At 45.5% G+C, this 27,763-nt stretch overlaps 1 long non-coding RNA gene across 2 annotated transcripts; it reads right to left on the bottom strand.

Moving 5' to 3' along the window:
* On the bottom strand, window positions 1-27,763 carry LOC125411466 (uncharacterized). 2 transcript variants are annotated; one of them, XR_015735481.1, is made up of 3 exons: window positions 24,384-27,763; window positions 19,418-19,822; window positions 1-1,819 (listed from the first exon to the last, which is right to left on the bottom strand). It is a non-coding gene; the product is annotated as an uncharacterized LOC125411466 (long non-coding RNA). The 2 variants fall into 2 exon arrangements; XR_014998350.2 differs by lacking the exon at window positions 1-1,819 and adding an exon at window positions 4,751-5,734 and having other exon boundaries at window positions 24,384-27,762.

Raw genomic sequence — 27,763 nt, 5'->3', positions numbered from 1 at the left:
AAGGTCGGTCAACTCCCTGTTTATGCTGCAGTGCAAATATTCTAGGCTCCGTGAGTCATGTGATTCATATATCATAAACTATTTTAGGCATCGCGAGTACCGGCTGCGACCACCTGCCTCTGCCACTGCACTGCTGTGAGCGAAGCCGTAATGACGTAATGACGACACAGAAACCGATGGGCGTGGCTACATTCCAGTACAACTCACTGTAGTTTTGAGCGCTTGGATTAGAGTTTTACATAATTTGCTATCTGTCGGGGAATGTCCGTGTATTTTGACTTTTTTATCTTAATCTGATAGAAAAGGAAAAAAACCACTTCAGTTCATGGGTTATTGAAAAACATGCATCTGGCTAGGCTGGGCTATGGTCTGCTGACCACTGATCTAGAGGCTAGGGTTGCCAAATTCTGAGGAACTCCACACCCTGGAAGCAGGGAAGGTCTGTTCTCCGTGGCCAGGGTCACGAAGGTGCTGCTCTCTGTTCGTATCCTGCCCCATGCCTCGGCTGTGTGAATTCAGGGATCTCGTCATTACTTCCGGTCTCTTCCTTAATCTGTTTTTCTTAAAAACACATGGTGAGGGGGCATTATATTTAGCAAGCTGCTAAATAAAGTGTCTGGAAAAACAAATGAGGAAAATAAGGACCCACTTAGCAGTGACAGTCGTAGGGTTGAGTCATACTGAAAACCATACGACGAGAGAGGCAGAGAAATCGAATGGATTTCCTTGTAAATTTTCCACCACGATCTTTTACTTCGTGGAAAGCAGAATAATGTGTGAGGTCATTTTTCCTTCACACAGTTCACTTACATGGAGGAAAAAAAAAAAGAGGAAGTTTCAACAGAGAAGTGCGGTGCCTAAGCCCCAAGAGACACATTTCCTCGGGTCCCCTCCTTTCCTTTGCTCTGCTCCTCCTCTCCCTACCCCATCTCTGGCTACTCAAGTGTCCAGGTGACAGGGGATTTCCCACCTTCATTATCCAGCAGGATGGCCATACTAACAAGAATGATGTACATTGCAAAAACCAGGAACCAGCCAAAATATCCAATGCTTACAAATGCATACAGTGTCCAATGACATCAGGAAGGGGAGGAATGCCAGGACACACGGAGAAGAGCACACAGATCCCAGGTACACAGGTGCAGAAAACCCAAGGGCTGAAGGGCGGTGCTCACTTTAGTCCCCTGGGTTCTTTTGTTGATGGCACATGATGATCAGTTTTAAATGACAGTCCCAGGGAGCTTAGAGAAAGGACCGTCTAGATGACACGAGGGGAGAAGATCCGGCTTTGATATAAGGAGAAGCAAATACTGGAGCAGAATGATAACGCGAGGCAATTAGAGCCAGTTACACTCTGCCAAGGGCTGATATGGACCAAGCGAGTTACATAGGGTCGACCCTGGTTTTAATCACTTTCAATGGGCCAGCTTTACTTCTCACCAGATGAATCAATCTGGGTATATTTCCAGAACCTTTCAGTTCAACCAAGAGGGGCTGGAGTGATGATTCAGTTGATACAGCGCTTGCTGAGCAAGACGGAGGACCCAAGTTTCATCCCCAGCATCCAAATATAAAATCGGGTATATTTGTGATCCCCGAGCAGAAGGTGCTACGGGTGTGGGTCCCTAGAACTTGCGGGCCAGCCATCCCCGTCTAATCTGTGAGCCTTGGATCCAAGTGAAAGGTTGTGTGTGGAGACAAAGTGTGATCATGCTTGCCTCAGCCGCATCATATCCAGAAGACAGTCTGTCAGGGCGCTCTGCTCCACGCTTGGGCTCTTAGGTCTCTCTGTTGCCTCTTCTGCAGTGTTCTCTGGGCCCTGGAGAGGGTGACATAGATGTTCTGCTGAGGGCTGAGCACTCAATACTCATTTATTTATTTATTTATTTAGCTGCAGGGCTATCCTGCACAAGACTTGCACACACAAAAAAGATACAAAGGGAAGAGAAGGAGAATTTGGGAAGAAAAGGGAAGGTCAGCAAGAGTGGAAGAGGCCAGGACAGATAAATGGAGATAAACACGATAGCTCACATGCATAGAAAACAAGGCGAAGGCCTCCTGAGGAATCAGAGTAAAGGATGATGTTTGGACTCTGCACGCGCGTGTGCATATGGTCGCACGTGCACAAGCACACACACACACACACACACACACACGGGGGAAGGGGGTTATATATCTCCTCAGAACCTCAGCCTTAAGCACTTGTTGCTTAAACAAGTGGCTTAAGAAAAACAAACTTCAAGAGAAAGGGGAGTGTGAGCGCCCTGCCCGTTTTGAGGTGAACGGGCTTGGACACGAGCGTCTCGGGTTTTGCATTTCTAGAGTGGGAGTGGGGCCCCGTACTGCTCACTACACTCTCTTGTGAGCCGCACACATGACACAAGGAAAGGCCCCACGGGTTCTAAAAATAGAAGTGTTCTGTGATTATGATTGTTATTAAAGAGGAAATAGCCCGGGTCAACTGTTGAGCTGTTGAATGACTGCTTCATTTTGAACAGATGACTTAAGGGGGTTAATAAGCACATGCTGTGGCCACCACACAGGCTTGTGAGTCAGGGCCCCAGAGCACGAGGCCCAGATCATGGGCTCCATGGGACCCGCTCATCTGACCTGCATGGCTGGGGCTTTCAAATTAGAGAAATGTGGGATTAACCAGTCTCTCCACCCTCCCTTTCCTTCTTAGGCAGGTCCCTTGTGCCATCCAATCCTTGGTTTCTTGGTCCCATCTGGCTGAGTCGTGAGGACTGAGGTGATACACCTATTCGTAATGCACAGTAGATTTCCCCCTAACGGGAGCACGTGCTGCCAAGGAAGAGTCAGTAGCTCTAATCTTTAGCGGCTCCTTTGACAATGTATGTAAAGGTTGCTCGGATGGACAATCCGCTCAATCCCTGATTCTCCAATGAAACAACGAAAAACGTGGCCCACTGCAGTGGCGTTTGCATCTGAATGTTCGCAATAAGCACGCTTCTTTCTGTTACTTGTGATGATGTCTCCACGAAACCGGGAAGGCTATTATGATAATTTGACATAAATGAGCCATATCTGCCCTTGGGTTTACTATTCCCCTTTTTGCCCTGCCCGCTTTGATCCTGCAGCTTTGTCCTTTCACCCAGCACAGGAGTTCTTTCCGGTCTCATTTTTCCCTGCACTCAATCCAATATTCCAGTATAACTAGACAGCTATGAAAATTGCTCTCTGGCTGCAGAGCTGGACAGTAAGTCAGGTAGACGTCCTGAAAATGGAGCGCTAAGATCTGTGTGCAGGGGAGCCCCCTGTCAGGGAGAAAAGTAAGCAGAACTCAGCTGATGCAACGTGGAGTTCTGAAGTTGGTATTCCCATTCAGAGAGGTTGTGGATTGTACCATGAAACTGTACCCAATACCTAGAAAGGGACTTGGCTGAGATCCGCCCACCCAGTCCTCTCGAGGCTAAGGAATATGTGTCTCCCGCTGACGTGTCAGGTAGGGTGGAGGCATTCCACCAGACCCACTACTCCACGGCTCAGCACTCCAGGTTTATCCCGGCTGATGTCTTACCATGAGGTCTACCCTGTCCCTCTACTCTCCCTCATTCGACCTGTGATGTGACTGTCACTTGTACAAGCTATTTCCAGACACCTCTTGCTGTTGACACGGAGTTTAGAACCACAAAGCTGACAGGCCAGCCTTGGGTCTGGTCTCAAGACTCTAGTGGATGCGAAGGATGAGAAAGAGATACCTCCTCAACAGAAGCAGCGGTGGCTGTTGTTCTGACAGCTGAAGTTTCCAACACTTCAGCATATTTGGGCGTACTCAACGCTGCTTCGTCTGGTTCCTCATTTTGTTTATAGGAAAGAATATTTCATGAGTAATGATACAATTCTATTCTTACACAATATCCATTGGGGTTTTCATTTCCTTTATTTGCTCAAGTTTTTTCCTATATAAAGTTTTCTCCTGAAAGTACGACAGGAAGCCCTGTAAACTGAAAGAAAAACTTCAAGCTGGATGAACGGGGTTAGAGGAAGAGCATTTCCAAATGGCACAAAAGTAGCAACTGCGAAGAGGCGACTAGAAAGAGTACTTGGCACAACACCTGTCCTGTTCTCCTGTGAAATGAAGCAATGAACATTTGGGCTATCTGCGGGTCATTTCATAAAATAAAGTGACTCATTTAGATAAGAACCATGAAACTGTGCTTGCTGCACAATAGGTTTTAAATGAAAAAGAACTGAGTAAAAAAATGAACGCGATTACATACATCTACAAAATGAAAGAGACAAAGGTGTAAAGGTGTAACAATCTATACTGATACTGATATATACATGTATAAAATATGGAAAAGGAATTATATCTCATTTTACATGAACTCTATGTACTTTATGCATTTCTATATCAGTGCCTAAGTGTATATGCACAGGTGGATGATGGGAATGAACACACACATATACCTCCTAGTAGCTGGTGTCATTTGAAAAGCCATGCCCCTCATACAGACAGACGCACTGAGGAATGAAGGGCTGACGTACCCCAGCTCTGAGTCAAGTCTGACACTCCATACCTGGCGCCCCCAATGTTTCTAGATCTCCTTGTCACACCCTAAACAGAACCCCACAGATCTATGTACATTTTCTCAGTTGCCTGACATCTCCTAGTATCAATATGCCATTTGGATCTTAGGACCCTATACTGTGGGTGGTGGCATGGGCTCTGCCCCTCCCCCCTCCACTGATTCTCTTCAGAGCACTTTCCAGGTATCTGTCCCATTATGAGGTTGATCAGATGTCTTAAAGAAGTCTGGCCTCCATACCTCCATGATTGTCTAGGCCTGAGCCAGGCCTTGTGGCAAGCAGGTGTCTGTGAACAGATCAGCCCACTGGACTCACAGACTTGGCTTCCAGAGTGGTGCTGACACTCTGATTTGGTTCAGTCACCCTAGACATAAGATTCTGCAGGGTTCTGAATTCACTTTCTACCTGAGCTTGGACCTGCCATTATATGTCTCAGTGTTCCTAATGCAGTGCTGTCTCCCATTTATAGACCCCTGGAGTAGTGGAGTGTCATCAGTGCGCTCTCTCTCTCTCTCTCTCTCTCTCTCTCTCTCTCTCTCTCTCTCTCCTTCCCCCCATTGCTGCTCTTAATCTGATCTACTCCTCCCCTATCCCCACCTTTGACAAATTCCTTGTCACATTAGGCGGTCAGGAATGGCCTCCAACGCTAAGGTGTTTGAAGACTTGCTCTACAATGCACACGGCCATGGATCTTTACAATAGATGTCTCCTCATCATTTCCCAGGCTGGTCTTTTCACATCAATGGAAAAACTCTTCTTGATGAGCTCTGAGGACCCTTTCCTACTGTCAACGGTGAAAGAGGTCACCAGGAATGTGATAAAAAAGCATCCCAGAGAAGACATGACTGAAAACATACATTTATAGTTCATACGGTTGACAGGAACGTTAGCCTGAGCAGAGAATGAATCTTTGTGTGCATTTTTCTGCACAGGGGCATTCATGCTCATGACCAGAGCAGCAAAGGGACAGTCAATAATAAAGTACTTGGAAGCTACTGTTCCAGGGCAGCACAACGGAGGGTTAGGTGCTGTGATATGACCAGACCAAACAGCAGTTGCCAGGGATCTGAAGGGGGAATCTGTCCACCGTGATTCAACACACACAGGCACCAAGAGCTGCAACCTGAGTCATAACACACTTTCACCTCTTCTTTGTGGTAGATGCTGCTCACGAACAGTCCATCTGACAACGAAGAACACAGAGAAGGCATTCTTCTTAGATGTTTTTCTTTATATATATATATATATATATATATATATATATATATATATATACTAATTATACACAATGATGGGCTTCATTGTAACATTTTCATATATGTATATAATGTATTTTGATCCATATTCGCCCATTGCCCTGTCTTGTTCCCCTCTCACATGCAGTAACGCCCTTCCTCTTCCCAACTACCCCTTCGACTTTCATTTATGTCTCTCTCTCTGTCTCTATTCTCTCTCTCTCTCTCTCTCTCTCTCTCTCTCTCTGTGTGTGTGTGTGTGTGTGTGTGTGTGTGTGTGTGTAAAGGCCTATGGGTGGGAGTTTAATCACAGGAACATGTGTAATTCACCACTACTAAAGAAAATGTCTCTCCCCCTGGCATCTCTCATTGTCTGCACAGACATCCTTATAGAGGGATGGGGACTCATGAGCCCCTTGTTCTTAATGATAAGTTGCTGACAGACCCAGCCTTCCACAGGTAATCATGGCTGCTTTGAGTATGAAAAAGCAGCAGTCATGCCATGCCTGGAAGTCAACTTTCCACACCAGTCCTTCCTCTGGCTCTTCCATTGTCTCATCCCGCCTTCTGCAATGTTCCCTGAGACTTTAGGGGAGGGATGTGGGACGGATGCTCCATTCACGTCTGGGAAGGAAGTAGTTCTTGAACTTGTATGGAAAGCTATAGTGCCTAGAGATGACAAAGAATTCTGCCAAGCACTGACTAAACAATAAACAAATATTCAAACATTACCTCTTGTCATCCTGGATCTTATTGACAAAGGATTAGACCACACAAATCTATGGCTTTATGTTTTTAACAAGCCTGTCTGTATAGACAGGGCAGTAGTTTACATATTCATATATAATAATAAATATGATTTCCTCTGCCCTGGTGCCTTACTTCCTGAGGGTACCACCTCCTACTAGTGCTATGGACTGTGACAAAGGTTTTAACGCATGAGTCTTTGGGTGACATAAACGACAGCATGCCCATCTCTAGACCAATTGTTCATGTCTCTAGATCATTAATCAGACACTTCCAGTGCCCTAATCCTACCCCATGCTGGCAAAGGAAACAGTTTTAAGGGGCACGTAATTCCTCCATAAAGACTTCTCCTTAAATCCCTCTAAATCTGCCTATTGCTTTTATATATGAAAATATTTATCTTTAAAACTTCTGAAATGTTGTCCCCAGACATGCTGAATGATTCCTTTCCTAGAAGAATGTTTTAGCTCCTTTTACTGACTCTGTGATAAAACAGAGACACCAACCCATGTGTGCCACAGTCTGTCTGGATTAGGGACTAACCTACTGGGGAAAAGGGAATGACAGACACACACACGGAAAGCTGGAATGTGGTGATCTGTGTACTACTGCGATGGAGATGCACCAAGAGCTGCCTAGAAACTCAGTGTGAATATTCTGTGAGGCAGGAGTGAGGCAGGATCGCTCATCTCAGCGGGAGGTCTCGCGGCAGCTCAGTCTCAGGTTGCAGTCACCCCGGAGAAGGAAACCGATGTTGAGACTTTGTGCACACTCTGTCAACATTTGAACTCTGACCACAAGAAGTCTGACTCAGGAGAAAGCCTGGCTATTCCCATGGCCATGCTCAATGTGATAACACTGTCACTCAGGATTTCACCTCCCACCTCTCTTTCCTTTACTTTTGACTCTCTTCATTTCTTTCTTTTTCTTTTTGGCCTCTCTTCTTATTTTCTCAGTTGACTTGGTTTGAACTTGACTCTTGTATTTGATATTTTTCCTGTTTGAAATCAAATCAAGTTCCGATTTTAATTCATGTGGAAGGAACATATGGTTTGTCTACTCATCTGTCACGGGGTCTCTGTCAGCTCTTCTTAATCCCTAAGAAGTAAAAAGGCAATGTCCCCTTTGTCAGCGGGTAAATCAGACTCCATGGGGCAACACACCATCATCCTCTAACATAACAGAACACAAGTCTTCTCGCTTGCCTGAGCATATGAATGACGGCAGAACCCTTGAGAGCCATTACATACAATTACAAACACTTACATACAAGAGAAGATGCTCAGACGCAAGACTTTGTGATGCAGCAGCTTGGGGTTTTGCATGCTAAAACAGGGAGCTCTCTTCTTTGCACTAGATTGGGCTTAAACTAGTTCATAAGACACTGGTGAGAAACTACAGTTTGATGACCAAAGTCAACCCAACCACGTCTGATTGATGCTCGGAAGAACGGCCTGTCATTTCAGGACACTCCTTTCTTCTTCTCCCTGCTTCTTCTTTTAATACCTCTCTGTGATGAGCCAAGTTGGGAGAAGAGGTCTATGAAACTTTCTGCTAACAAGCAATGGGCAACAAGTGTCAGACAAGGTGAGTTCAATGAGTAGGAAAACACTGGCGTCACTCAGTCAGAGCAGATGGTGACCAACCATTTTCAAGCTTAATGGCAAGTACCCTCTGAGAGCAGCCAGGCCTATTAGCTCCTTTCCATGCTGGCTTCAGTTATCTATTGCCATGGCATCCTCTACTTCCTGCTCTCTTCTCAGATAGATTGCTTCAAAGTCACACAGATGAGTCCAGAGGCAAGGCAAGAATTCGGGTTTGCGACCATTGGGAATTTCATGCGTTAGAAAGTGGAAACCCCAAAAGGCCACATTCATCCCATTCATCCCAGGGAGAAAAATGTCTCTGGCCTCTAAAATGTCTGAGGCTTCGGGCCTATGGGATACTGCTTCTGACTTTCTCAGCCCAAACCTTTATGTTGCCTTGTTTTCTGCTGAGTGGGGCTTTGCCCTAACAGACTTAGGTACAAGTTCTGCTTGGGATGTGTGAGGAAACACTGTATAAGCCATTAAATCTACCCTGTACTTTAACCCCAGAGGCCACAAGGACAAGGAATGGGGCAGTGTGTCAAGCACTTTCACCAGCCTCTAACCTCAGTTTCTCCTTCCCAAAGCCTGTTATTCAATCCCACCTCTCTCAGCTAGCCCCTCCCACTCCACGGTTGAGCATGAACTCTCTGAACTGACAACCCCAGACTCCTACCTCTCAGAATCCAAGCCTTTCCAGAAAGCCCCGGCTTTTGAGCATTTTTATTGTTTTTATTGAGCTATATGCTTTTCTCCCCTCCCTTCCCTTCCTCTCCCTTTTTTTCTCCCCTCTCCCTCCCCCACCCTCCCAATTTACTAGGGAAATCTTGTCTTTTTCTACTTCCCATGTAGATTAGATCCATGTGTGTCTCTCTTAAAGTCCTGTTTGTTGTCTAGGTTCTCAGAGATTGTAAATTGTAGGCTGGTTTTTCTTTGCTTTATATCTAAAAGTCACTTATGAGTGAGTACATATGATATTTGTCTTTCTGGGTCTGGGTTACCTCACTCAATATGATGTTTTTCTAGATCCATCCATTTGCCTGCAAATTATAAGATGTCATTTTTTTCTGCTGTGTAGTACTCCATTGTATAAATGTACCACATTTTTCTTATCCATTCTTCAGTCAAGGGGCATTAGGTTGTTTCCAGGTTCTGGCTATGACAAACAATGCTACTATGAACATAGTTGAACCCATGTCCTTGTGGTACGATTGAGCATCTTTTGGATACATACCCAAAAGTGGTATTGCTGAGTCTTGAGGTAGGTTGTTTCCTAATTTTCTGAGAAATCGCCATAGTAATATCCAAAGGGGCTGTACCAGTTTGTACTCCCACCAGCAATGCAAGAGTGTTGCCTGTTATCCTCTCCGGCATAAACTGTCATCGGTGTTTTTGATCTTGGCCATTCTTACAGGTATAAGACGGGATCTCAGAGTTGTTTTGATTTGCATTTCTCTGATGGCTAAGGATGTTGAACATTTCCTTAAGTGTCCTTCAGCCATTTTAGCTTCCTCTGTTGAGAGTTCTCTGTTTAGGTCCATACCTCATTTTTTAATTGGATTATTTGTTCTTTTGATGATCAATTTCATGAGTTCTTTGTATACTTTGGAGATCAGACCTCTGTCTAATATGGGGTTGGTGACTTCTTATTAGTGGTGATAGCTTTCCTGCAAATCATGAATTCATTAACTGATCCACCGCATGCACCCAGGGAGAGATTCTTTCAAAACCCAAGACAGAGCAGTGTGCCTGAAAAAATCGCTTATTCAGGGCTGGTTTGGTAGATTAGTGTGAACCCTGGAACCTCCATTGTGAAAAAGAACCAACTCCTGCAAGTTGTCCTTTGGCCTCCTCCATGCATGTTTCAGGGCAGACCCCTCCACCCCCAGTCAACAGTTTCGAGATGAAGAATGACTGAAACGCTTGTCTGGTCTCCTAGTAACAGAGACATTATCATTTTGATCCATTTTATAGGCAGGCAAATGCAGCATGTCACCTTGACTGATCTTCACTTAATCTTTCAGTGAGAGCAACCAATAAGACTGGACCAAAGAAAAAAGGGTTGGCACTTACATTTGTATAGCATCTGACTAAGTACAATAAACTCTGCCTTTGATCTTACTTGGCCATGAAAAGAAGCCCTGCAGTAAGTGAGGCAGATGTTATTATCAGCCCTCTTATACAGTTCATAAAACTGATACTCACTCCGAAAGATTGTGTCTCATGAGAGGTCACACAGCTAATAAACAATATTCTGGAAGAGACACAGATCCAGTTATTCTGATTCCAAATCCTTCTCTCTCTCCACCAAAGCACAGTAGCACATCCAATTACAAAACGTATTGGGCAACTATGACAATCCCCTGGTGAGACCATTCTTTTTACTGTTAATGATTTTTTTCACTTATTTTACATAGCCACCACAGTTTCTCCTCCTTCCTCTCCTCCCATTCCCCTCCCTGCCCCGCACCTCCCACCTACCCCCGTCCCCTGGTCCCCACTCACTCCTCCTCCATCCTCATTGAGAAAGGAGCAGGCCTCCCATGGGCACAGCATGGCACATTAAGTTGAGGCAGGACCAAGCTCCTCCCCCTGCATCAAGGCTGGGCAAGGCAACCCAGCTTGGGGATATGGTTCCCAAAAGCCAGTTAAAACACCATGGACAGGTACTGATCCCACTGCTTAGGAGCCCCACAAACAGACCAAGCTACACAACTGTCACACACATGCAGAGAGCCTGGGTTGTCTCGTGCAGACTCCTGGCTGTTGGTTCAGAGTCCATGAACCCCCATGAGTTCAGGTCAGCAGATGAGACCATTCTTCTTTTTTTCTCTTTTCTCTCTCTGTTTTTTTTTTTTTTTTTTTTTTTGGCGGGGGGCAGGGGTTGAGAGAGGGTTTCTCTATGTAGCTCTGGCTGTCCTGGAACTAACTTTGTAGACTAGGCTGGCCTAGAACCCACTGAAATCCACTTGCCTCTGCCTCCCAAGTGCTGGGATTAAAGGTATGTGCCACCACCACCCAGCTGAGACCATTCTTATCTACCAAAATTTTACCATTTTATGTTTCCGTGTCTAGTGAAGTTCCAGAGCAGAGTGTACTACTTGTGTCTTTACAGCTTCTTGGTCTCCTTGCATGAGCTAATATGGCTTATTCTGAATAAGGGGCTGTGGACAGAAACCGTGCCTGGAACACTCGAATCTACAGGATGGCATTGTGGTCATGGTCTACCCTGCTGTTTCTCTGATCTCATTGACTGCCCAGGCCCAAAGGAAGCAGGGGGAACGCACTATTGAAAGTTAAGTAGGGATGCCTGAGGGCCTATGGTATGAATGAAAATGACTTTGCATGGGAACCCTCTGATGGTACACTGGTGCGTTCTCCTATCTGTTCAAGAGCAAAGGACGCACTGCATATCAGTGCCTCGGAGACAGCTGCAGCAGAAATCTGGCAGTGAAAAATCTTTCTTAATGGCCTAGAGATTCAGAAGTCACAGCGCAGGAAAGGCCACGTGTACACCATATACTTCAAAGGTACCTGAGAAGGGCAAGGGTCAGTCCCAGAAAGATGGAACACATTTTGAGAATTCTCCTGGAAAAACACAAAGCTGAAGATAAAATGGAATACGAAAGTAAATATTTATTGAGCATTCCAAGACGAATCACAACAAACCGCAAACTGTAAAAGCTGACAAACGCTACAGCAGAGCAAACTCCAAAACAAGAACCTATTTTTAGATTTACTTACTTTCAATTTACATATACGGATGTTTGCCTGCACGTATGTCAGTATACCTCACGGGCGTCTGCTGCTTGCAGAGACCAGGAGAGAGTGCTGACTCTCTTGGAACTGTAGTTACAGATGGTTGTAAGCTAGTGTGTGGACACTAGGAATAGAACCCTGATCCTCCACAACAGCGGGTGTCAACCTGTGGGTCACGACCCCTTTGGGGTCACATATCAGACATATACATTATAATTCGTAACAGAAGCAAAATTACAGTTATGAAGTAGCAACAGAGAAAATTTTATGGTTGGGGGTCACGGCAACATGCAGGGGTATGGAAGGGTCGCAGCATTGGGAAGGTTGAGAACCACTGCCCTACAAGATCAGGGAGCACTGTTAACCTCTCAGCTATCTCTATGGCCCCCATAGACCCTAGGTGATATTTATTCCATTGTTTGTTCTTTCTATGATAATAACTTCATCAGTTCAATTGAGAGAACAGGAAGAATGCTTCTCTTCTAACAGTTGCTGAAAACCTGTGCCTTTATTAATGGCATCTAGTCTGTACTTCTAGGGTTAGTGACAGCTCTGTATCACTATTCCAGGTCTCAACACACGTGAGCAATGGAAATTTCCCTGGAATATATGCCAGTACATAACTAGAGATAACATAGAAATGACCAAAAACATAAACTCACATCTTATTATATCTCGATACTAACTAAAGATATCCCCCAGTTGTTTACCAACATGGTAGATTAAGGCCAAGCTAGATAGCTATGGCTTCCCCACACCACCCAACATGAGGAGCATCACAGTGGGAAGTTGAAGAAGTTGTGAACTTAGCTGCTCCCAACTAAAGCATCCAGAAGCTTTCTTTAGGGGCCAGTGTTTCACTAAGACTAGACTGGCCTCTTAAGTCCATGGGATTGGGATCATGGCTTTCAGGGTCAGAAGCTCCCCTCTCAGATTGCAAACTTCATCAGGAAATCCTAAATTGGCTTTCTGATCATTTCTGTTGAAAATTCAACTTTTAATAACGATTTTATGAGGGAAAAGATCTTCTTGAACTGAGTACAGTAATCTCTATCACCATCAATCCTTCCGTCTCTTCCTGAATATGTCTCTCTCTCTCTCTCCCCCTTCCCTCTCCCATCTCTGCATGTCTGTGTGTGTGTCGCAGCCTAGGAAATGTCCGTAACTTTGACTTTAGTGAGTGTCCACAGGGGGCAAGAGCTTGCAGCAGCTTTTCGGGGGTTCGTGTGGAAGATATATCACCAATAAGTGCAGCAAGGCTTCAAATAGGAACGGTAAATCAAATTTTGAATTTTTTTGAATTTTGAAACAATTTAGGAGTATTGAAATAGAAATAAAGCTGAGACTATCACTTAGAAAGGTTAGGAAATGGGTAAAAGTATCTGGGGAAAGTTCAGGAGGAAAAAATGGGATTGGTTAATCTCAAATGAGGACAGAGTTTTTTGTCTACTGGCAGCTTCAGTCCCATCACAGAGCTTGTTAGGCACATAGTAAGGGCTAATATTTAGGGCTTGAATGAAAGCAATGAAGTGGAGAGAGGAGAATGGTTTGCCTTTGCCTTAAACCACAAGCCAGGGTCTTAACTTCCTTACCTATAAATAAGGATTAAAAAGAGCACCTCCCTCAGAAAGGCGTTTTGAAGATTATGCGAGTTAATATAAATAAATCATCCGTGAGGAAAACTGGCACTCGATATATATTAGTGACTGAGCTTCCCTTATCTGTCTGCTGGGGCAGTCAATACACAGAGACAAGGGAGCCCAGTGGAGGGTGATCGATGGGAAATCCACCCAAGGTCCTGCGATGTCTGTCTGTCCTAAACATCCACTTTCGTGGGAGAGTCAGAAGACCTCAGATTTGACTCACGGGCAGAAGGGAGAGGAAGAGGGTGCCCCGTGATGTGGCAGGAAGACCCATCTATCTCAAGCCCCAGCTGGGTGACTGCAATCAATAACATCCTGCCAGGAACTTTTGTGGTCTCATGTAAATTTAGGCTACCTGAATAAAAGATAACAACTGTCATTTCCTCTCTCATCACGTAGCAGGATGATTTATCTATTCCTTTGAAAGAACCAAACCGTGCCAAAACCAGTGGCCTACGTGTCCCCGGTTATGGATGTCCATTGTGAAACGAGGGGCGGGTGGCGCAAGACACCGGGACATTTTTAGGACTATGGCAGAGAGGAACCCCACAGAAAGCGGCTGTGATTAACTCGGCGGGAAGGGCAAGGCCTCGTAAGTACTTGTAAGGTAGTCTACACAGCAAACAATGTCACGGGTTGTTTAGTCAGCCCCACCCTGCAGGAGTGATTACAGGTGTTTTCCAGCTAACAGTCACAGACAAGAAGCGAGCGGACAGCAGCGCTCTGGACATAACGCCACGAATGCTTGTTGTCAGTCGGTGCAGGGTCCTTTAAAGCTTTGAACTTGACTTGAGAGAGTCATAGAAACTTTCGCTTCTCAAAAATACTGTTTATTGTTTATTTATCAAACCCACAATCTTTCAAGATATTCGGGCTCACAAAAGGCAATGTGGAAAATGACGGAGGGCGAAACTGAGGGCTATTTTTCACAAGGCAAGTCCTTGCAATGAATGAGTTCTTGGGAACGGGTAAGGCTGAGGTCTGGCCTTGTGAACCATACTCTGCATGAAAGACCAATTCACAGCTTGTCTCCGTGTCCTGACAAGCTGACCTTTCTCTGAGGAGCAGAGCCTGTTATATCCAACGCTGTGAATACTGAAATCCCCAAGAGGACCAACAGCAGGGAGCAGTGTGGAGACCCCTAAAGCCATTCTGCATGGATCAATAATAGCACCCTTACTTGGGCTCCACCTGCAGGTTCCTCTGACCTTCAGGTGCAAACAAAGGTTGACGCTGTCTAGCCTAGTTATTCAAGGCCTCACACTTGAGAACTTATCCTGATCCACGAGGAGCAGTGAGCTCTGTTTCTCCTTATGTCTCAGCCTCATTTCTGAAAATTCTACCTGTCTGCTCATTTGTATAAGTGATGGCATCTTTCTAGCCCGACTGGGTTCTGTTTTACAGCAGTCTGTACTTACTTAACCCACAGGCTAATAGTCACTAAAGATTAAAATTATATCCACTCAAATGCCAAGCATAAATACCAAGCACAACCATCTTGTCCCGTGAAGTGAAACAGACCTTCAGTGAGAACTCGACTGACAAAAATTAGGATCAGGAGTAAGTCACGTGCCTTCGGGGAATCTGAGTTTCTTCAGCTACCAATGGGGATGTGAACCCACACTTTGTGATGGAACCATGGGAAACCGTGAGTCAAGATATTGGCACAGGGCAAAGAAACAGTAGTAGCTCAACAAAAGCAATTATTATTGTTTGGATTAATTTTGTTGCTGGGGGGACCACGCATGTGCCATGGAGAGCATGTGGCAATCAGGGGACAGCTTACTGAGTCGGCTTTCTGTCTACTACGTGGGTGCGAGTTACTGACGTCAGGCTGTCAGGCTGGTGGCAAGCACCCCTCACCTGCTGAACCATCTCTCTGGCCCACTAAGAATGCAACAGATAGCACAGATCTACGATCGATTACTGAAGGTCCAAGACTTAGTTGTGCGGTTTAGGCACACGAACCAGACTCAGTTTCTTATCCATTGATTTAAGACAGTAACCACACTGTGGTATAATACACACTTACAGCTGCAAAAAAAAGGGGGGGAGCTTTTTTCCTAATTAAAAACACCAAATATGGTAATATTAATGTCATTAACATTGTTTGTACCGTTAAAATGGCCTCATTACCTTTGTGTTCTGGGCGGTGCTTTCCTCTTTCCTATTTCTGGTATGATGCATCCAGCTGTAACCCGCTTGTGCTGGGGACCACAGGATGACGAGACCAAACTATGCTGTTCATATGATCGTTTCCAGACTAAGACTTTAGTCATTCTAGATACAGTGTGGCTGTGTAACTGAGCAATCTCTCCTCCTATAAACATCAGAAAAGAATGCCTGCCTTCAGCAGCTAACGTTCTCCGCTTTCAGTTCGCTGCTACCCTTGTTCCTCTCTGGCCTTTTCTCCATGTGCCTGGTCTCCAGCAGTCTTTGGTTGACGAGGATCAGTTCAATAAGTCGTCCTATCCATGACACATGTTCCCTGACTCCAGCAGATACCTGAAGCTGCAGCCAGTACCATGGTTCTCATTACGTCTGTGTACCTATGATGAGGCTGAATTTGTAGATTAGCACAGTACGTCAGCGATGAGAGTAAAATAGAGCAATTGCCACGTGTACTTGGATGACGATTATGTGAATGATCTCTCCTCTCTCCCCTCTCTCCTCTCTCTCTCTCTCTCTTTCTCTCTCTCTCTCAATACTATGCTATAGTCACCCTTCTTGTGATGACCTGAGATGATACAATGCTTACATAATGAGGTCATTTGAAGATAAAGCAGGTAATGGGTTGTGACAACTCATTAGTCTACTACGAAAGGGTTCCAGGAACTAAAACCGAGCAACACATAAGAGAGCCAAGTCACTACAGGAAGGTAACACACGGAGTGTGGACATGCTGGAGAGGACATAGCTCATATTCACTGCTGTGTAGAGCAGGAAAAAGGGGACTATTACAGGTCAAATATCTTTGAAACGTCTCTGTTTCCTCCCCGTCTTTCTTTCCCTTTGCAAATTATTGCTTAATTCTAACCTCTGACATCTTTTTTTCTGAACTACCTGTCTGAACTTAGCAAAATGATTGCCTCACAAAAAGATGGCGAATCCTGAGTTTCTCTTTCTGTCAGAGAAGATAACTTCATAATGATAATTATAGCAATTATAATAGCAATTATAGTAACCAACACCAAAAACAGACGGTATCCCAGGCATTGCACAGAGAGGACTTTGCAAACACTTCATCTCATGCCCTCCATGGGGCTTCTGTCTTCCTAGCTCACTTAGAAGGCAGGAAGTCCCAGCACAGAATGAAACGACTTGCCCAACAAGACTTTTGCACAAGTTTGTGGTTAACTGAAGCAGAATCCTGACCAAAGGCCACAGCACCTCAAAATTTATAAAACCTCTGGCCTTTGTCCCTAAAACCAATGTTCTCAGTTTTGCTTTGGAACGTCAAGATCTTCATAGACAAGCCTATTGCTAACCATGCAACATGTAGATTGTCTATATAATTAAGCACTTTATGAACCACACCCATTTGTAATGTGTATTATTACCATTTAGAGTAATAAAAGAGCTCCTATTCATAACTATTCAGCCTCCCATGGCCGTCCTGAAGATATAGACATTTGCTGGCCGCTAGCATGGGCAGCTTCACCATCTGGTACAACAGGTGGTCAACATCCCACAGACTTTCAGAGTACAGAGGAAAATGTTTTCAAACAAAAAGAAAGCAGTGAACTCTTATGAGAAAGGAAATATTGTGATAGATAATGTTAATATTTGTTGGTTAAATAGCCATAAGGTACAATTATTAATGTATTTACTTTGATGGGTAATGGGACAGTAATGGTAAACCCATCCAGTGCCCCTACAAGTCCTAATGTGTCCCACCTGTTGGCAATGCCCGGCTCAGGAGCTCCGTGCTGCTCAGGTGACTCCCATCATGCTTTTCTTTGCCGCCCCCCACTGTCACACTGCTGCAGCTTTGCAAGCTTTGACTGCATCCTGTGGATTTTAGGTGAATCAAGGAGGTCTCTAGAAGGTCACTAAAGCTTTATCATGTAGACAGGGCAGACAGACAGACACCGGTGTGAGAGAGCTGATTTCCTTCCCAGTCTCAGTGTGATGAGGCAACACAGGCATCCTGTGGCATCTGTGCCACTCACCAGATGAAGGCTTTCTGGCCACACACGCTCTAGCCTCAGGAACACAGCCCTCTGCAAGGAGATATTACAGAGAGGAGATATAGAGCAGCAAGAAGCTGCATCTTAGCTTTGGAGCAGCGGGGGACCTAAAATTCGAATTTCGAGGAAACGGAACTGTCCCAGGGAGCAAGGACAGTTCTAGGTAGCCTGGAGTCAAGCTACAGGGGAAGACCCCCCAACACACACAAACCTCCCGCTAAAATGAACCTGATTTGTGTCCATTCCCTTCCCCATGTTCACGGTCCAAGTTCTTTTCAGCACATTCAGAACCCCAATGTTGATAGGAAATACTAGAAAGGAAAGCTGGAGGCAGAAAGCAGGGGCCATTTGACCCTAGAAGACCTCAGTGGGGACCTGAGCTTCTGGTATGTCTGAAAGCCAGTATAGCCCTGTCCTTCACCTTGAACCCAGTGAAAGAAAACCTTCTTGGCCAAACCATATACTGATAATGGGGTGGGGGTACATTAGGACCTTTGGGGCACTCGGTGGTTTTGTTTGCATGGCCCCGGCCTTCAATTCATGGCTGTGCCAGTATACAGACAACTGTCCTGTTATCGATCACATTTTCTTCCTCCTGAGAGTTCATTTCTTTTTCTTCTTGATTGACACAAAATTGAACCATTTCCATCAGTACCCTAAATGCTTCGTACCGTGTAGGTTCTATCGCTGCTGTCCGGGGTAGACGTGACGGCCACGATAACAGAAAACAAAGTGGGAAAATGTATGACAGCAGGCACTTTCTCAGCTGCAAGAGAGATTTCATTGTGCCCACAAGGCTGGAAGGGCAACAACAACAAAATTATGCTTTTTAATATTCTGTTCTGTTCATCCACTAATTTGGTCAAAAATAGCTCTGGGGTTTGTTCGGCACAATTTGACCTTCGTAATCACACAGATGATTATGGGGTCCCATTAGAACTTTCAAAGCACTTTGTACAAAAGGGGCCCTCAGACAGTCTACTATAATAAAAACAAGCTCATAAAAGTCCCACACATTTCGCATAGGCCTTTGATAACCCATCACACAATAATGACCCTAAGTCACTCACAGCCTGTACCACATTTTAACCAGTCGTTTAGAGGAAAAGAGTTGTTTTTTTTTTAATCTTATTATCTCTGTCTAGTCACCCAGAGCCTTACAAGGAAAAATAAATTTGCTTATGAAAAGTCTGTGAATCATCAGAAATGACCCCTTTCTTCCCTGGCGTCTTCTTCGAGGCAGGTATGTCAGACAAGAAACATGATGGTAACCTGGTCTCCTACGCCTGACCTCAAGCAATCTGTCTGCAATCCCGCATCCCTTCCTCCCTCTGGCCTCAGTCTCTCTTCAGTAAGGCCAGAGGCTTAGGCTCAAGTCGACAGAGAAAGCCTAATTCTATACATCTGTTCCAGAGCCTCTCGAGGAGTAGAGCCTTACAGAAGCAAGAGTCTTGAGGATCTTTCAAAGTTGAGGGGAAAGGCCATCATATGAGATGGTCTCTGAAATAATATTCATTTTGAGCATGCTATAAATCTATAAGTACCATTAGCCTGCTTAGGTGAGTCCTTTTCAGGCCGGCCCGTCACTAGGGCTGTGACGGGATCTTTCCTAACCTACAGCCATCCATGAGTTAATAGGCATTATGCTATCCTAGTTCATAGACAAGAGCGCTGTGATGAAGCCAGAAACGACCAGGAAATCTTACCATGGAAACAGGCAGAAGGAGTGGTAGAGAGATCAGCGTAGACTGCGCTAGGAGGAGTGAGAGCAGCAGGCTCGATGGAGAACCCAGCCTCGATGGGCACTCGAGAACGGCAGGCGAGGGCGCCGGAGTCCTAACAACCATCCTTCACATCTCCATCACGATCCACAGAGGACTAAGAGAGACCCCCATCTGCTATCTGCAAGGCAGATACTTGGAGAGGCTGATGGTGACCCAGGATCGTGTCAGTCATTGAGCCCAGAGTCAAGGAAGGAGGGGTGCCAACGGAGGAAAGGAAACAGCGGATCAAATTTTCTGACCCCATTTTCCATTTTGTTCCAGGCACATGTTTAGCTCCACAGTTAGGCAGGCACCTAACACTGGTCCCATTGCTACAGCAGCCTGGTGCTAGGAAGAGAGCAAAGAACATGTCAGTAACAGTCATGGGAAGGCCTGTGAGTAGATGTAGCGGGAGCTGGTCACCCAAACCCAGAGTAGGAACACTTCTCTGCTGCGTGATAGCTAGACACGTTCTTGCGTTGGCCATGACCTCTGATCCAAAGTGATGTAAGCTACGTCTAGGTGGAAGCTCTTAATTTATCAGAGAGCTCAGTCTACCACGCTGTCCCTAGATCATGACAACTGGCAGCCAGTGTGTCCGACAGAAGTTGCTCTAGCCTTGCTTCCTGGGGCCCAGATAAACTGATAAGAGATTTGTCACTTAAGGATTTTCTTTCTGTCTCTGGGAGCCTTGGGGGTGCTTGTTACCTCATCATCACGTGACTCACCCTGAACAATATAGCAGCTATGCACAAAAGGAGAAGGATTAAGAAGCCAGTGCCTTGGGTCAGTCACTATTTCATTGATTCAGCAACTCCTCTAAAGAAAGCACGTTCTCTGTTTTGAAATCCTGTGAAGTGTACTTTGCTTGCCTACTGTACTCGTTTCTCTTACCTAATTTAAGAGTATAAATGCAAATGAACTCTATTGATAGGATTTGTTGTTAATCACAACAATATAAGCTTATCAACCTGAATAGAACCTCCCAGCACATTTATTTTTGAGTCAATTTCTTAAACAACTATGAAAAGCCCAGGCAGAAGTGGAAAGGCAGGAGGTAGGGAGGAACTCACAGAGCTAGAGAAAAAAGCTTTGAAGTGCCTTCCTTATCCTCTCTCTCTCTCTCTCTCTCTCAGAACCATTGTCAATTTCATTGACTTTATAGGGTCATACTGTATTTTCAATTATCTCTCAAATTTGACCTTTTATCTTTGTGATTATTTAAAATATCATTGCATTTCAAACTACAATTTCTATATCCTAAGTCTCCTCTGAATTCACAAGGTTAGGTTAAAAGTTACCAATGCACTACTGTGTACAGGGAAGGGCAACTCTCTGCGCTTTGCCCCTTTCTCTCTTAGTTTCCTAACCATCCTGTGAGGTAAACATTCCGCTCAAGCTCCGACAGAGGAGCAAAGAGAGGTAGAGATTAGGGATTAAAGACACACTCAAACCTAACAGTCAGAAGCCTTGGGGAGAGCTTGCTGCTGAGGAGCAGATCCCTACTAAGTGGCTGTAGCCTCTGAGGTCTTAGCCTCACATCTGTGACCCCGTGTAGCAAACAAGCAGGAACGGGGCAGCTGTTCAGGGCACCTGGGGACACAGACAGACAGGACATAGAGGCCACCCACCCACCCCTGAGAACAGACTGTGAAGCTGGAGGCGGCCAGCCAGAGCCCATTGTCCCCAGGCACTTTCTGTCGAGAAAGTTCTTAAAAATAGTACTTGACCGCACTGGGAAATGTAGGTATCTGTGAGCCTGCGTGCTGAGATTCTGGAGACCAGGTCTGGGCCTGCTAGCTCTGTGGAGGCAGCTGAGCAGAACCTTGGCAGCAAAGATCAGTTGCATCGCCAAGCCGGGCTCCATCCTCCATCCATGTTCATGCTGTTCTACTCACTCAGCCCAAAGACCACTGGCCCTGCTGTCACCCTACATCTCAGAGAAAACAGGGCATTTTCCTAGGTGACACAGTCGGGAAATGAACGAGCCAGGATTTAGTGCAGCAAGTTCCTTTCTTTGTGCCTCAGTTTACTCCTCTATACAAATAAGAAAGTTAGGCCTGATGATTCCAAAGCTCAATTCCTGACTTCCCGTTGGGCTTCCTCAGTCTTTTGCCAAGTCCTCATTGCACGTTCACAGATACCAAGGGAAAGGGAGGTACCCAGCCTTCACCCACCCGAGTCTGTATGGCTCCTGCCCACAATCCCCTTTGTCCAGTGTTATTCCAGCGGACTCGAATGGAATAGACTCTGGTCCACCCAGCCACTGTCTCTGTAGTTCATTATTAAAGCGTGTGTGGCAGCCCTTCTATGAGATTCATCTTGATGACACAGACCATAAGGAGAAAAAGACTAACGTCAAATCATAACCTACCACCATTTCTGCAATAAAATAAAGCAACTCTCCTCATCCTGGTAGGTGAGTTTATGACCCATGAGTAGGCAGTATGGGATAAAAACCAATGCCATCTTTCAACAGCCCTGAATGAGGTGACCATGGCCTTGGCTGGGGCAGGGTGAGCAAACTCCTGGTCCAATGCATTTACAGTTTTAAGTTAAGCAGGCTAACTATACAACACTCTCAAATCAATTATCTCTCTCTAGGACCCCAGTGTTCCCTGATCCTAAGCATGTAATCTCAGAACTCCCCATCTTCGGGATGCGACAGAATTTGATGGGGGCTTGCTCAAAATGTTGAGTCCTGGGTCTACCTGTGAAAATGGCTTCATGATCCCTGGTGAAGTGTGATAACCTTACCCTGTCTCCCCACCAGTCTGCCATTCATAGTTTGTGGACCGCACTTTTGAGAAACGAGCTGGCCCATGTACTAGGCCCTTAGCTCACATTATCCCCAAGAGAGACAGGGACTGCTGCTGCCATTTTGGTCATGCGCAGCCTCATCAAACAGGATAACAGATACAGCTGAGGCCTGTTTTACTTGTAGTATCTTATTTGAGGTATGATTGTGTTTGTTAATTCAGACATGAAAACTTTTAAACTGTGGTACATAATGACTGTGACCTTCACGCCATTTCAGTCACTCAACAGCACCTCATCCTATTCTACTCAAAAAGTTCCATTTTAAAGACACCTTTGGGGGGGGGGGATCATAGTATTTATAGTCCCCAATTGGGCCACTTGTGACTTACAAGTAGCAGATATTAATGATTTTCCTGACACACAAAGAATAAACCAATTGACCTAAAGTATCTGGGAGGCAGGCAGTCTACCCCTCCCTCCAGCTGCCTCTCTAGATCTTGGTCTGGGAGGTGGTCGGAGTGGAGTATTTAAAGTACTTCTGGGCCTCACACCGAGGGCTATGCCACATGGTAGAGAAGTGTAGACCCCTGTAGAAACTGTGTCTATGTTCTAAGTCTGTGGTCCTAGGGAAGCCACTCAGTCTCTCAGAGTCTTGTTCTCTGTACTATAAAACCAAAGATATTTTCCTCACAATGTTAGGAAAATGGAATGAGAAAACTGGTGTACATCAGCCAACCAGGATTTCTCAAGAGTCAAGAGTCAATAGTCAATAGTCCCCACCCTCCCTTCTCAGCCATGAACCGGAAGAGAGCATCACTGTTGGCTATGACGGCTGCTGTAGGTGTATGCACAACCTGCCCAGGTTTAACTGCATAAACAACCATTTCATTATGCTAGCCTATTTTGTGCCAAGATTTAAAAAGATGCAGTAGGGCTGCCCTGATCTGCTCAGTGACACCTAAGATGTCTGTAGAAAGAACTGACTGCCTAGAGGGACCCCGCTTCAGGATCATCCTCCATGCACATTTCCGGGTGGTGTTGCTGCCCTTCACCCTAGCCTGGAGCCCTGTATCCCCACACGGCAGCTCAGTCTCTGAAGCTGAGGGTCCCAACAGTTCTGGGAGGAGGCTTCTTGGCTTTCTATGACCTGGGTTTTAAAGTCACCGAGCACCACTTCCATCCTGGTCACAGGGCATCCCAAGAAGGAGAATGCTGGTCTCAGCACTTAAGAAAATAAGTCTCAAGGACACAGTGTAATAAAAGTGTGATAGAAATGAAAGGAAAAAGAAGAGGGAGGGAAGAAGGTGGGAGGCCAGGGGAGGGTCACCACAGAGAACACAGTCAGAGCCCATGGTACTGTTAACACCTAGATCTCATGAAGAGCCTTGGATGGGAGAAAGCATGTTCCCACTTCAGACACACATGTTGTGGTGCAACGCCCATTTAGGCTTAATGCTCTTCCACCCATGCACAAAAAAGTAAAAATAAAGAAATACTACAAACCCTTTCAGGCCCACTTTCTGGGCCACCTCTGGAACATCTTTCTTTGTGGTCTTTAAGGTCGCCTATCCTTCAGAATCTCTAGAGTTTTGTCTGCACCCCTCTTTTACATAAAGCACTTTCCACCTCTTCCAAATACTGTCATATTCGGAGAATCCCTCACTCCTCCACCTCATTCTTTCCTCTGCTCCCAAGCCCCACCCTGAAGTATACTCAAGAAGAAAACACAAGAAAGGGTTTCCCCAGTTCTGGAAGTACCTGGATTCTTGCCCAGGCAGAAAGTGTTGGTGTTGAGAGGGGGTAAAGAAACCAAGTGCTGACGGGAAGTGGAGCTGAGTCAGGTGTGATTACCACTAGCCACCAGGTCTCCCTCATCTGTCCCTCAATACCTTCTTTCCTATATTTTACAATATGACTGTACCCACACATGCCCTGATACACATACATACACACATATACATACATACACACGCATCCCCTCACACAATATACATAAACACAAATATACACAACAATTTGATAGCATTATGAGACTCCATAATGGAGGCATGATTTCAGATACTCTCAATTAATTTACATTTGTATAGATACACCCTTTCACAAGAAGAGTTTTACAACCTGGCTCCTTTTCCAAGAGCATGTTCTATACCTTACTCAGCACGTCTCCTTGGAATTCTTCTACTGGGGACCACAAAGATTGCGGAGACAAGACAAGGCCAGAGGAAGATGTCAGCAACACCCAGGGTACCAGTGTCTGAAATACAGGGTTAAAATAGTTTCCCGCTGTTTCCTGGGCCGCCTCTGCTTAGGCTTCTTCTTTCCTTAGGCTACTTTGACAATTCCCTCTGTAGTTTATGCTACGGCTGATTTTATTTCACCTTTTTAAAATCTGTTTATGTGTATGAGTGTTTTGCCTGCATTACGCACATGACTGGTGCCCTCAGAAGTCATAAAAAAGAGGTCAGATCTCCTGGGACTGGAGTTACAGATGGTTGTGAGCTACCATGTGGGTGCTAGAAAATAAACCTGGGTCCTCTGCAAGAGCCATAAATACTCTTAAGCACACAGCCAGCTCTCCAGAGCCCATGTTGTTTTTCTTGAGATAGGCTCCCTCTGTGTAATGCAGGTTAGCCACTGGTTTTCAATGCTCCTGCTTCAGCCTCCCAATTGCAGACACGTGCAACAGGCTCGGCTCTGTCATTTCTTTGTAAACAAGATCTCCGATGTTTGGCACACTGTAAGCTTTCTACAAATATCAGCTGTTGATGTTATTTCTCAGTCAAGTGGGGCCTTCTGGTTCAGGACAATAAAATTCTCTGTGCTGGGTTCGTCCAGGGAGACGTTATCAACATCATTCCTCTTTAAGCCTCTTTCCCATGGAAGGCCAAACTCCTCAGGTGTACTGGGTTCGCCCAAGCCTCAGAGAGCTAAAGGCTATGGGTAGCATGTGTACTGGCCCTGGGCAGCATGAGAGTGAGTCTGCCGTAGTGTGGGATGGCAGCCAGTGGCTGTCCAGACGATGCTGTGAGACAGTTTGTGTGTTTGGGTGGATGGACTTGCTCAATCCTGGGTGTAGCCTTCGTCCTTTCCTCTTGTGCCACTTGGTCTCTCCCGACCCCGGGGCCTTGGCAGGTGAAGCTTGTGCCGGGGAATATGAGATGTGACCACTCACTAGCGCTTTACAGAGCTTTTCTCCTGAAGGCAGCTTCTTGCTTTTTAATTTGGGAACATCAAAGCTGAGCCCCATAACTCCTGTGTCTTAACTACAGAGCTGCCCCCTTCAGCCACTGTCTGTTCTCATCTCCTGAGGGCACCCTCTTGATTTGCCACAGACTCTGTGGAAGAAGCTGCCTCCTGCAGATGCCTCCACGGTGCCAGGTATTCCGACCTGCAGTCTGACCCCTAGAGAGCACCCCGAGTCTCCCCTCAGATGGGGAGACCTATTTGGTAAGTTGTTCTGTGGAGCTCCACCCATCCTCTAGGTTTCCACTAGCAACCTTGGTCTGAACTTCAGAAAGACCTAGAACACTAGATCCTATTCCTTCTACACAGACCTTTGGTCCAGGTTTATCCTAAATGTGTATATCTTGGTCATAAAAGCCAAGCAGAGCATCCCCTCTTGATGCTGATTTTGTAAGTAAACTCTACTTACCTTTCTTTATACGGTTATCCCCTCAGTATAGCCAACCCAGGCTTACCTTAAGTCTGCCAGTACACTTAAAAAATGTTAGTTACATTCTTGTGTAATTGTGTGGAGGTCAGAGCACAGCTTTCAAGAGTCAGTCCTCTCCTTCTACCATGAGGGTCCTGGGGATCAAATTCAGCAGCAAACGCTCTTACCTGCTGAGCCATCTCATCTCTCCAGCCTTGGCAGTTCATTTTCTAAAGAGACAGTAAAACTAACCAAGAGAAAGAGAAGGAGATGGCGGGGAGGGGGAGAGCTGATCACTCTTCTAAAACTCCAAACCTTCATCTCAAATTAGAAATCTCAAAAGTCAAATAGTTAAGAGCAAGTCACCGTTATGAGAATTCTAACCAGCAAGCCAGCCCCCTGAGTCCGCAACGCAACAACACAGCTGACTTTACCGTCTTTCACTTGCTCACAATGGGGCATTTCATCTTCGGCCTCATTCGCTGTGGACACCCTTTATTTCAATGTAATCAAATAAATCAAATTTAAATAGCAGGGTCTTTTGGAAAACAGAGACTCATCTCTCAATGCAGTGAACAAATATTTGCATTATCTATTTATATTAAAATATGCAGATATTTCCCAAGCATTCTGCCAACTTATAAATTTTTATAACTTCTTTGAATTGTTAACATTTTTTTAACACACTGCAGGATTTCAGCTTTGTGAAGGGCTCAATAACAATCTTTCTGGTCAGGAAAAGGGAAAGGACATTAAAATAAAGAATGCAGAATAAATAAAAACAAAACAGTACAGCTCGTACATCCACTCACACAAAGACAACGTTCATGGGCTGTGATACGGAATGGCCACAGCACAATGTCCTTCATGTTGGATTCAGCGGTGAAAGGAATTTCTCTAGTTATTGAAGACTTTTATGGCTGAGTTTCAGAAAAGGAAAAAAAAAATCCACATCTACCCCAGAGTGACTTCTGTGCAATGCAAGCCCGGCACATTTTAAGGCCTGGTGGATAATGCTGCCATTCTTTTGGGAACTGTCAGCAGCTGGAGCAACTATTATGACCAGCTTCAAAACATGTCTGTAGTCGGTGCGCTCCAGACACTTAGCAATCCCAAAGCTATTCCTGGGCTCGCTCGCATCGCAGCCTGAACACAAAGTTTTGATTTATGCTGGAAATGAAACAACAAACTTCTGATCCTTCCTCTAAGTGGCCATTCAGATGACACGGACGGCATGTGCTGCGGGGAGGGGGGCCTGGAAGGCAGAATTTACCGAAACAAAAAGGAAGCAGGGAAATAAATGGAGGGCCACCCACAGTTACCTTAAGGAGAACCCACAGTTGCTGGTACAAAGCTGTGTTGGAATGATATCTTGGGGCCCACAAAAGGCTCTTGTGCTTGCAGAGAAAGAAGGAGCAGGGCAGGCTTTGAGAAGCGAGGGGCTCAGTACAGGAGGGATGAGGGCAAGGCTCGGGATGACATTAACCCAGCAAGAAGCCACCATGGCATTAAGGATGCACACAGGTAGGGCTACAGCGGGGCACATGGTGGGAGGCAATGCCCTGAGCTCCACCCCAGTACCAGCTCCTAACACACACACACACACACACACACACACACAGACAAACACACCAAAGGCTTCACTTTAGTGAATCACGACAAAATACCCTCGAAGTGACACCTGTGGGAGGTGTTTCAGCCATCACGGAAGCCACAGAACCACGTGTCAACAGAGTATAGAAGTGGAAACCCCAGGAAGCAACCAAGATCCAAAGGACCTCCCACCCCAGTGTTAGTGATTAGCGTGGAGACAGGTCTGTAGAAGAACATGGGTCTTCTGTTCTCAGGTTAGAAACCAAGGAGGTAGTGGGTGAGCA

Source organism: Myodes glareolus, chromosome 18 (genome assembly GCF_982192425.1).
Source record: "Myodes glareolus chromosome 18, mMyoGla1.1, whole genome shotgun sequence".
NCBI classification, from domain to species: Eukaryota; Metazoa; Chordata; class Mammalia; order Rodentia; family Cricetidae; genus Myodes; species Myodes glareolus.
The sequence above is the reverse complement of the archived record's forward strand: the minus strand, read 5'-3'. Positions and strand labels throughout refer to the sequence as shown.